The sequence below is a fragment of the Bos taurus genome, chromosome 1 (genome assembly GCF_002263795.3).
Source record: "Bos taurus isolate L1 Dominette 01449 registration number 42190680 breed Hereford chromosome 1, ARS-UCD2.0, whole genome shotgun sequence".
Taxonomy (NCBI): domain Eukaryota; kingdom Metazoa; phylum Chordata; class Mammalia; order Artiodactyla; family Bovidae; genus Bos; species Bos taurus.
Genome location: NC_037328.1, coordinates 64103119 through 64113774, shown reverse-complemented (window position 1 = coordinate 64113774; position 10656 = coordinate 64103119). Strand labels below are relative to the sequence as shown.

Sequence of the window (10656 nt, the reverse complement as noted above, 5' to 3'; positions counted from 1 at the left end):
GTATGTCAAGGCTGTATATTGTCACCCTGTTTATTTAACTTATATGCAGAGTACATCATGAGAAACGCTGGACTGGAAGAAACACAAGCTGGAATCAAGATTGCCGGGAGAAATATCAATAACCTCAGATATGCAGATGACACCACCCTTATGGCACAAAGTGAAGAGGAACTCAAAAGCCTCTTGATGAAAGTGAAAGTAGAGAATGAAAAAGTTGGCTTAAAGCTCAACATTCAGACAATGAAGATCATGGCATCCGGTCCCATCACTTCATGGCAAATAGATGGGGAAAGAGTGGAAACAGTGTCAGACTTTATTTTTCTGGGCTCCAAAATCACTACAGATGGTGACTGCAGCCATGAAATTAAAAGACGCTTACTCCTTGGAAGGAAAGTTATGACCAACCTAGATAGCATATTCAAAAGCAGAGACATTACTTTGCCAACAAAGGTTCGTCTAGTCAAGGCTATGCTTTTTCCTGTGGTCATGTATGGATGTAAGAGTTGGACTGTGAAGAAGGCTGAGCGCCAAAGAATTGATGCTTTTGAACTGTGGTGTTGGAGAAGACTCTTGAAAGTCCCTTGGACTGCAAGGAGATCCAACCAGTCCATTCTGAAGGAGATCAGCCCTGGGATTTCTTTGGAAGGAATGATGCTAAAGCTGAAACTCCAGTACTTTGCTCACCTCATGCGAAGAGTTGACTCATTGGAAAAGACCCTGATGCTGGGAGGGATTGGGGGCAAGAGGAGAAGGGGACGACAGAGGATGAGATGGCTGGATGGCATCACTGACTCGATGGACTTGAGTCTGAGTGAACTCTGGGAGTTGGTGATGGACAGGGAGGCCTGGCGTGCTGCGATTCATGGGGTCGCAAAGAGTCGGACACGACTGATCGACTGATCTGATCTGATCTGAAGAACATTTAATGTCCTGAAGATGGATGGGAGCTAAAGAAGGCGGCATGTTCTTAAAAGATGGAAACAAAGAAAAACTCTACAGCATTCATTTTGCCTCAGACTACATACAGAAAACAGAGAAGATAGCAGATAACAGAGTCCAACCACATTGGACTTGCATGGAACTTAATCACTTTTAAAAAGCAAGGATGGCAGGAACCTCACATATTTGAAGAAAGGCAGCTGACAGTAGCAGAATGCCCCTGGTGTCAACTTTTCTTTTTCATTCATGAGTGTACCGTCTCTGTCTCTTCGGGGGTCCCCCTGGAGGGAAGGGCAAGGATGAAGCAGAGGGCATGTGGAAAAACCAGCATCAATAGTCCAAACCTACACTGTTGTTTGTTGGTCAGTTGCTCAGTCATATCTGACTCTTTGCGACCCCATGGACTGCAGCATACTGGGCTTCCCTGTCCTTCACTATCTCTTGGAGTTTGCTTAAACTCACTTTCATCAAGTTGGTCATGATACCCAACCATCCTCTGTCACCCTCTTCTCCTCCTGCCCTCAGCCTTTCCAAGCATCAGGATCTTTTCCAGTGAGTCAGCTCTTTGCATCAGGTGTCCAAACCACTGATGCTTCAGCATCAGTCCTTCCAATGAATATTCAGGTTGATTTCCTTTAGGATTGACTGGTTTGATCTCCTTGCTGTCCAAGAGACTCTCAAGAGTCTTCTGCAGCACCACGTTTCAAAAGCATCAATTCTTTGGTGCTCAGCCTTCTTTCTGGTCTAGCTCTCATATCTGTACATGACTATTGGAAAATCCACAGCTTTAACTATATGAATCTTTGTTGGCAAAGAGCTGTCTTTGCTTTTTTAACACTGTCTAGGTTTGTTATAGTTTTTCTTCCAAGGAGCAAGCGTCTTTTAATCTCATGGCTGCAGTCACCATCTGTAGTGATTTTGGAGCCAAATTACATATATTCAGTTCAGTTCAGTCACTCAGTCGTGTCCGACTCTTTTCGACCCCATGAATTGCAGCACACCAGGCCTCCCTGTCCATCACCAACTCCCGGAGTTCACTCAAACTCGCATCCATTGAGTCGGAATCTTTATTGGCAAAGGGCTGTCTTTGCTTTTTAATACTCTCTAGGGTTGTCATAGTTTTTCTTCCGAGGAGCAAGCGTCTTTTAATCTCATGGCTGCAGTCACCATCTGTAGTGATTTTGGAGCCAAATTACATATATTAGTATGAATTAAAATGCTAGGCTAGGAGAGCAAAAGAAAGTCTCTCACTATAGCTTAAGACTTTCATAATAAAGTTCAGTTCAGTCGCTCAGTTGTGTCCGACTCTTTGCGACCCCATGAATTGTAGCATGCCAGGCCTCCCTGTCCATCACCAACTCCCGGAGTTCACTCAAACTCAAGTCCATTGAGTCGGTGCTGCCATCCAGCCATCTCATCTTCTGTCGTCCCCTTCTCCTCCTGCCCCCAATCCCTCCCAGCATCAGAGTCTTTTCCAATGAGTCAACTCTTCGCATGAGGTGGCCAAAGTACTGGAGTTTCAGCTTCAGCATCAGTCCTTCCAAAGAACACCCAGGACTGATCTTTAGAATGGACTGGTTGGATCTCCTTGCAGTCCATATAATAACGTTAGTCCTTCCCTCTGAAAGGAAGGATACGAATCACAGAAGTGATGTAAACATTTTCTGGTAAAGATTCGCTCCATTTTGTCTGAGGCTCAGAGGACCTGCCCAAGAGCCTCCAGCCAGTGAGATCCAGCCTGGACCCCTGCCCTGCCCCAGATGGCCAGGCCAGGCCAGGCCTTGGGTCAGCCCCCACTGGTGTTTCCACCGGCTTCCCTCTCTCAATTGATAGTATGTCACATGAGGCAATTAAAACAATTTCCTCAAGTTCTGATGCATCTCCTCTCATTTTTCCTTTCCTGTTATCTGATGGGTTTTCCTTCTTCCTGCGTGTGGTTAAGAAAACAAACAAATAAAAGCCCCTTTTTGTGTTCAGGGAGTCCCTCCTCCCTCCGTTCTTGCTCTGTGTGCGGATCGAATCCTTGGCCCTGGGGCTGAGGACCCCACCCTCTGCCGAGGCCTCACCGACCCGACGTGAGCTCCAGGGACGTGAGCTCCAGGGACGTAGGGGCAGATGGGGCCTCTGGTTGCCCGGGGATCCCCGCTCCCTCCCGGGAAGGCGACGGTCCCCAGGGGTCCGCCAGGCGTCGGGTGACTCAGTGCGGTTCGAGGCATCTGGGAAGCTTGGAGAGGCGCGCGGGGGCGCAGAGCTTTCCCCGCAGCCGCAGAGCTTTCCCCGAAGCCGCAGGGGGTCAGGTTCCGCGACGCGAAAAGAGGATCAGAAACCCGTGGGCGGAGTGGCGGGAGAGGAAGTCGTGGCGCAGGGAGAAGGCAGCGTCATTGTTCCTTTTGAGAGGGATCCGAAGGAACGTGGCCTTAACTATATAGTAAAGATGAAGATGCCGCCCGAAGGGGGACCGAGAACGGCTGTGCGCTCTCGGGTCCCAAGGACTTTTAGGGCGGTGTCTCCGTCTCTGCGGCTGGCAGGGGGGTGGAGGAGGGGGCAGGGCTGCGATGTGGATTGGAGAAGGTGGGGCGGGCACGGGGAAGGGGAAGGGGTCGCAGGACCCAGCTGCCTGGGGCCGGCTGGGCCTGTCCCACCCCAGACAAGGTGCCCTGCGCGGGCCTCACCTAAACCCAGGTGAGCAAGCAAACGACAGAGGAGCAGGCAGAGAGGGAAATGGAGTGAAGTGAGTGCTCCGCCGAAAAAGAACCTCCTCGTATATCCCCTTCTCGGCCTGTCCTTCCCAGACTAGCGGGTTTTCCATCAGAGATTCCTTTGTTTTCCACGTCGGCCTCCCAGCACTGTGGTGAGCGGCTGGGGTCAGAGATGGTTGGGCAGGACGGTCGGAGTGGAAACAAAGATGGAGCTGGCGGACACGGGGTGGGGGGCATCCAAGGAACACAGACGGCCAGAAGAAGAAAGGGAACCAGGAGGGGTGATGGGTGAAAAGCTCAACCACCAGGCAAGACAAGTTTATAAACAAAATATTACGCCCCTTCCCCCAAACGTGTAAGATGAGGCAGGGTTGTCACTGTGGGTTAGGCACTTGAATTGCATTATCTCTATTTACACTTATAAATGCTATTAGGCCATTACAGAGACAGGGAAAAGCTACAGTTCTAGTCTCAGGCCCCAGCCTCCCGAGGTCCAGCACCCCCACCCCCACCCTTGCCTCTGCTCAAGTTTGCATATATGAATCAGTAACCACTGGCCGCCCCCGCCCCCCGACCTTTTTTAGTAATTTGAGTTCCTTTACTCCCAACCAGAAAAGTCGTGACTAATAACACACCTTATAATCCAGTAATTTTACTTCTAGGAATCTCCTCCAAAGAAATATAACATAACCAAAGAGCCATATGCCTCGAAATATTCACCGTGGCCTTTTTTATAATATTAATATATATATATATATAATCTAAATGTCAGTATGGGGAGGAGTAAATAAACTGGTACATTTATATGATAAAATATTACAAAAAAAAATATTACAGAGCCTTAAAATAATGTTATAGTTTGATAACTAGAATAAAGACAAGTTATAATGCTAAGGGAGAAAGCAAGATACATTAGATATATGCAATATACAATTATGTGGAAAATATACATAGAAAAAAAAATCTTGGAAGGATTTGTATGGTAAGATTAACTCAAGCACTTTTTTCTTTCTAAAGCACTTAAATATTTTCCAGTTTCTGTACAATGAGGATAAGCATGTATCAATAATTATAATACTGAATATTTCAAAAGCTTTTATCTCTGTAAGATATATATAATGCATGTTTTATGGATATATATGTTCTTAAATATAAATATATATATATACAGTAGCAATTTCACTTATATATATATGAATAGGAAGTCACTGGACCTGGGTGAAAGAAGGTAAGAGGTACTTGAGCAATTTTTCTATTAAATGAAAGATTTTCCATAATTTAAAGGGTATGTGGGAGTTAAAGGGGATGGGCAATTAAAAAAAATTTTTAGTTGAAATATAGTTATTTACAATTTTGTACCAATCTCTACTGTACAGCAAAGTGACTCGGTTATACCCATTTAACATTCTTTTTTAAACATATTCTTTTCCATCATGGTTTATCACAGGATATTGAATATAGTTCCCTGTGCTATACTGTAGGACCCTATTGTTTATCTATCCTATATATAATGGTTTACATCTGCTAACCCTAAATTGCCAGTCCTTCCTTTCCTGACCCTCTCCTGCTTGGCAACCACAAGTCTGTTCTCTGTGAGTCTGTTTCTGTTTTGTGGTTAGGTTCATTCATGCCATAGTTTGATTCCACATATAAGTGATATCATATGGTATTTGTGTTTTTCTTTCTGACTTCACTTAGTACGATAATCTCTAGTTGCCTCTTGTTGCTGCAAACAGCATTATTTCATTCTTTTTCACGGCTGAGTACTATTCCATTGTATATATGTACCACATCTTCTTTATCCATTCATCTATCGATGGGCATTTAGGTTGTCTTCACGTCTTCTTCCACTGGAGAAGGAAATGGCCACCCACTCCAGTATTCTTGCCTAGAGAATCCCATGGACAGAGGAGCCTGGCAGGCTACAGTCCACAGGGTCAAAAGAGTCGGACACGACTTACCAACTAAACCCCCACCACCATGTCTTGGTTATTGTGAACAGTGCTGCTAGGAACATAGGGGTCATGTATCTTTTTGAATTATAGTTTTGTCCTATAGGAATGGCATTGCTGGATCATATGGTAATTCTATTTTTAGTTTTCTGAGTAACCTCCACACTCTTTTCCCTAGTGGCTGCATAGCTGCACCAACTTACATTCCCACCAACAGTGTAGGAGGGTTAGGTTGTGGGCATATATAGCTCAGGGGTAGAGAATCTGACTGCAGTGTAGGAGGTTCCGGGAATGGACAATTTTTATGCATCCAGTACACTAATGAAAGGGAAGGGCATGCCTTTGGTAGACGAGAGGTGGGACAAATATCTGAGTATTAGAATACACAAAAAGGAAATGATGTGATTGTAGCTGATTCCTGATTGGCAAGGACATGCCGATTCATGGGCGGAAGGGAGCAAGATTGGAATACAACTTTTAATGGCAAAGAATACATTCTAAACATACTTAGGAAAGGAGATAAGGGAGTCAATGGTAAGGTAATGGCACCACAAAAATTTCTTTTACAATAAATGTATTTATCAGGAGAATAGTTTCTAATCATGGAGATTAGATGTTCAAAAGGAACTCAACATGTTTCTGTTTAGTCCATGTCTGTTGATAGCAGTATTTTATGTCTCAGCTCAAGCAGATGATTATGGATTGGGAAATGCTTTTAAAAAGGCTTAACAAAATGGGCTCCCTTATTAGGAGCCCATTCCTTTTCTGTAGGGAGAGGAATAGGAGACAACCAAGAAGGCTTCATGTCTACGTGCTGTGTGTTCCTGGGACCCTTATGCAGCAGTGAAAATATACATTAATTATTAAAAGCAGGTTTCCTTTGGTTTTGTGTGAGGATCTGGTAGAATGACGACTACAGAAGTATCCTTCAAGTAATTTAACACTAGATATTCCCTGAAAACAATTGATGGAGCTGAAATTATATTAGGTAGAAGGCAAAGCTCTTGTTCAGGGATGGAAATGTAGGATTCCCTGAGTGATGAACACGGAATTTACCAAACTAAACACAGAAAGCTCTCTGTCTGGGCTTAATGATGCCCTTGGATGATTCTAGTTCCCCTCCCTTGATTCTCCTGCTGTCAGGGGAGATTCCTTGCTGATCTCATCGTCTGGACTATTTCTCACTTTCTCTCCCCATCTAATGAGGTGGGAAGACCCACTCGGCTGAGGGCTAGAATCTGGACCTCCGTGGATTGACTCTTCCTCTAACAACACTCTAGTCTCCCCAATATCATCATCCTCCAGCCTCCCCAGCTGAATCACTCTATCTCCATTAATCTGATCTAACGGACTAGATTATAGTAGGCAGGAAGAGCCAATCATGGTTCTTTTCAAACTTTTACAATTAAAGGCTAACTAAAGGTAGGAGACAGGATGTTTTGGCACTAGGTCAATGTTAGAATATCTACAAACATTTGTTGGTTAAATGAAGAAATAGGGAACATGGTGTTTGGGTTGCATATGACTTTGTATGGGTACTTAGATAGAAGGTAGGAACTGTCTTCTTTGCTATCCTGCAATTCATGTAATATAGCAAAATTCATCACCTTAAAAAGCCTTATGCTACAACGTACAGCGATTTCTTAACACTGTCCATCAAAAAAAAAAAAGCAGCAGAGAAATCATCTTATTTAAAAAACATAATAGTGGAACAGAAAGCATTTCTGTTTACTTTGTTTGGTGTTTAAAACCCAAACACCAAACATAAGCACTTGTATGATACTTGGGCTCACAAAATGAAAGAACTTTTTGACCCAGTCCTTAAAACAAACAAAAAAACCTTCTCGAGTCAGTTCAGTTCAGCTCAGTCGCTCAGTCATGTCCGACTCTTTGCGACCCCATGGACTGTAGCCTACCAGGCTCCTCCATCCATCCATGGGATTTCCCAGGCAAGAGTACTGGAGTGGGTTGCCATTTCCAGGCCTCCCTGTCCATCACTAACTCCCAGAGTTTACTCAAACTCATGTCCATTGAGTCAGTGATACCATCCAACCATCTCATCCTCTGTCGTCCCCTTCTCCTCCCACCTTCAATCTTTTCCAGCATCAGGGTCTTTTCAGTCCTTAAAACAAACAAAAAACCTTCTAGAGTATGTTTTATAAAAATATGTGCTGAAATCCAGAAGGTGCTTTTATCTCATAGCACCCATACCAGAAGATTAATCTCTGTGGTTGAGGTTCTGGTCGGGGTATGTCTGAGCCCAGCTTTGGAATCTTCTTCAGTTGGAACATCTGCTCCACAGTTGTTAATGTTTGTTTGGTATTGCCCCAAAGAAGGGAAGAATTTTTTAACAATGAGTCCCAAGATAGACTAGATCAGCAGCATAGCTTATTTTGAAAAGGCATTTTTGGGGGAGCAATGTGACCTGTATGTAAAAAAAATAATAATAACAGGCATGTTGTTGGACCAAGAGATGGATGTCCATCCAATACTGGAATGTAGCTTAGCTTGTTTTCATCACTTCTCACATTTACTTCCCAGAAAGATTTGCTCATTGAATTTACTACTCCACACCAGCTGAGCTTAGATTTAAAATCTTTTAGATAGAGATTTGAATGTTTAACTCAAAGTAAGTAATAAATGAGAGACAGCATTTAATTAAGAGTACGCAAGTATAAAAAAGTCCTAGTTGTCTCAAGAAGTCTAAATAAAATATGTAAATAATCTGTTTCATTTGGAAATTTGGTATGTTAGCCAAGAAAAAAGGAAACTATCATTTCTTTAGGCCCTGTGAAACTAAATTAGTTAATCATGAAGTAAAATGTTTCATTTTTCTAAATAATGCAAGGTTCATGCAAAATCAATCTTACCTGCATTGGCAGAGTGGAAAAGTTACATTCAAGGCAAAATTCAAATTATTAGGTGATGTATTTTTTTAAAAGATTAGAGTGAAACCCTTCTCTTAGTAGTGTTATCTGTATTCTCATCATTATTCAAGAGTTCCAATGGAGGTAGTTTTTGTCAATTTTAAATTCTACCTGGTGAAAAACCATTGAGACCTAGCATTTGAAAACTGTAGAAACAGCTGGGTTTAGTTTCAAGCTCCAAAATTAAAATGAAAGAGGGAAAGACCCTAGTCCTTCAAACCATCTGTTCAAAGAACACTGGGAAAAAAAATGATGATAGAGTCTTCAGCTGGGGAAAAACAATGGGCTCTTAACTGAAATCTGAAAGTCCCTTCCTATTCGTGGTTTCAGCCATCCACACAGCATCCCTGTGAAGTCTATGAAACAAATATTTTTATCCTCATGAAACGGATATGGGCTTCCCTGGTGGCTCAGTGGTAAAGAATCCTCCCACAATGCAGAAGACGTGGGTTCGCTCCCTGCGTCAGGAAGATCCCCTGGAGAAGGAAATGGCAACCCACTCCAGTATTCTAGCCTGGAAAATCTCACGGACAGAGGAGCCTGGCAAGCTATACACCATGGGGTCACAAAAGAGTTGGACATGACTTAACGACTAAACAACAACAAAAACAGATATACTGGGCTTCCCTGGTGGCTCAGTGGTAAAGAATCCACCTGCTAATGCAAGAGACATGGATTTGGTCCCTGGTCTAGGAAGATCCCACATGCAGAGAAGGAACTAAGTCTGTGTGCCACAACTACTGAGCTTGTGTTCTAGAGCTGGGAAGCCACAACTACAGAGCCCATACACTGCAATTAGTGAAGCCCACATGCCTCGAGCCTGTGCTCAGCAACACGAGAAGCTGCTGCAATGAGAAGCCTGAACACCACAACCAAAGAAAGCCGGAGCAGCAGCGAAGACCCAGCACAGCCAAATATAAAACGTTAAAAAAAACACAAAAACTGATGTATGTTATTCCATGTCACACAAAACATCACTGGCAAAAACAGGACTTCAACCTAGGTTGGCCACTTTAAAAATTCTAAAGTTACTTTTCTGTACCAGCTTCCAATTTCATTCTTCCTTCCTATCACCGTTCCTTTTTTCCTCTCTTTCATCAAACATTCACCTGTAGTGTCAGAAAGTATTCTGTGTTGCCAGTGTTCACATAAGAAACATTTATATCCACCGTGGAGAAAAAGTGAAGAAAAGTGAAGTGAAAGTTGCTCAGTCGTGTCTGACTCTCTGCAACCCCATGGACAGGCTCCTCTGTTCATGGAATTCTCCAGGCAGTTCTACTGGAGTGGGTAGCCATTCCCTTCTCCAGGGGATCTTCCCAATCCAGAGAGTGAACCCTGGTCTCCCTCATGGCAGGCGGATTCTTTATCATCTGAGCCACCAGGGAAGTCCCACAATGGTGAAAAGGCCAAGGATTACTCATAGAAATTTAGAGAAGTGTCAATAAGGCCAGCCGCCTCATTTCTTTACTGTTTCCATTGAAAATATAAAACATAAAACAGCACATTACATATCAGAGTTGACCCCCTCTCAGAACTGGCTTTGCGTATGTATTCTGCAGGCTCTGTGAAACGTCTTATCTCCAAACGAAACAAGACACAACATGACACCTGGACTGCCCAGAGGAAGGGCTCCAGAGCAAACCCAGGGCAGCAGACGTCAGAGAGGAGGTTTTAGTGAGGTCAGGAGCGGGCATGGGAGGTAAATAGTTGGCTGGGTGGGTGACCATGAGATAGTTTGGTGATTTGCAGATTTAAGTAGTAGAGGTTTTCAGACTTTTTTTTTTAAAAGCATGAAGTGCTTTGTTTAGATAAATTTCACCCTGAAGCATAGAAAAAAAGGGCAATGAAGAAAGCAGAGTGTTCTGGATTAAACAGTGTTGGTGGGAGGGGTCCTCCCTCCCTCCAGTAGCCCCTGCTATGCGAAAAGCACAGCACAGATTTAAAGTTATTTGTACTTAAATATCCTTTGAAATAAGCAGGCAAGTTCAATTGCTTAGGATTAAAATATGGTGGTCCTCCAGGCAACTATTTCTGGAAGAGTCCCTAACCCAAGTCCACTCTAACCCAGGGGATCCAGAGAAAAGAAGCAGCTGGCCAAGGATGCCTCTCTTTCCTGGAAACCTGATTACTTTATCTTCA

The 10656-nt window shown here is 43.6% G+C and overlaps 1 protein-coding gene across 1 annotated transcript in view; it reads right to left on the bottom strand.

The window, feature by feature from the left end:
- Nucleotides 1-10656, bottom strand: part of ARHGAP31 (Rho GTPase activating protein 31) — a 122519-nt gene that overhangs the window by 91871 nt on the left and 19992 nt on the right. The window lies entirely within an intron of this gene.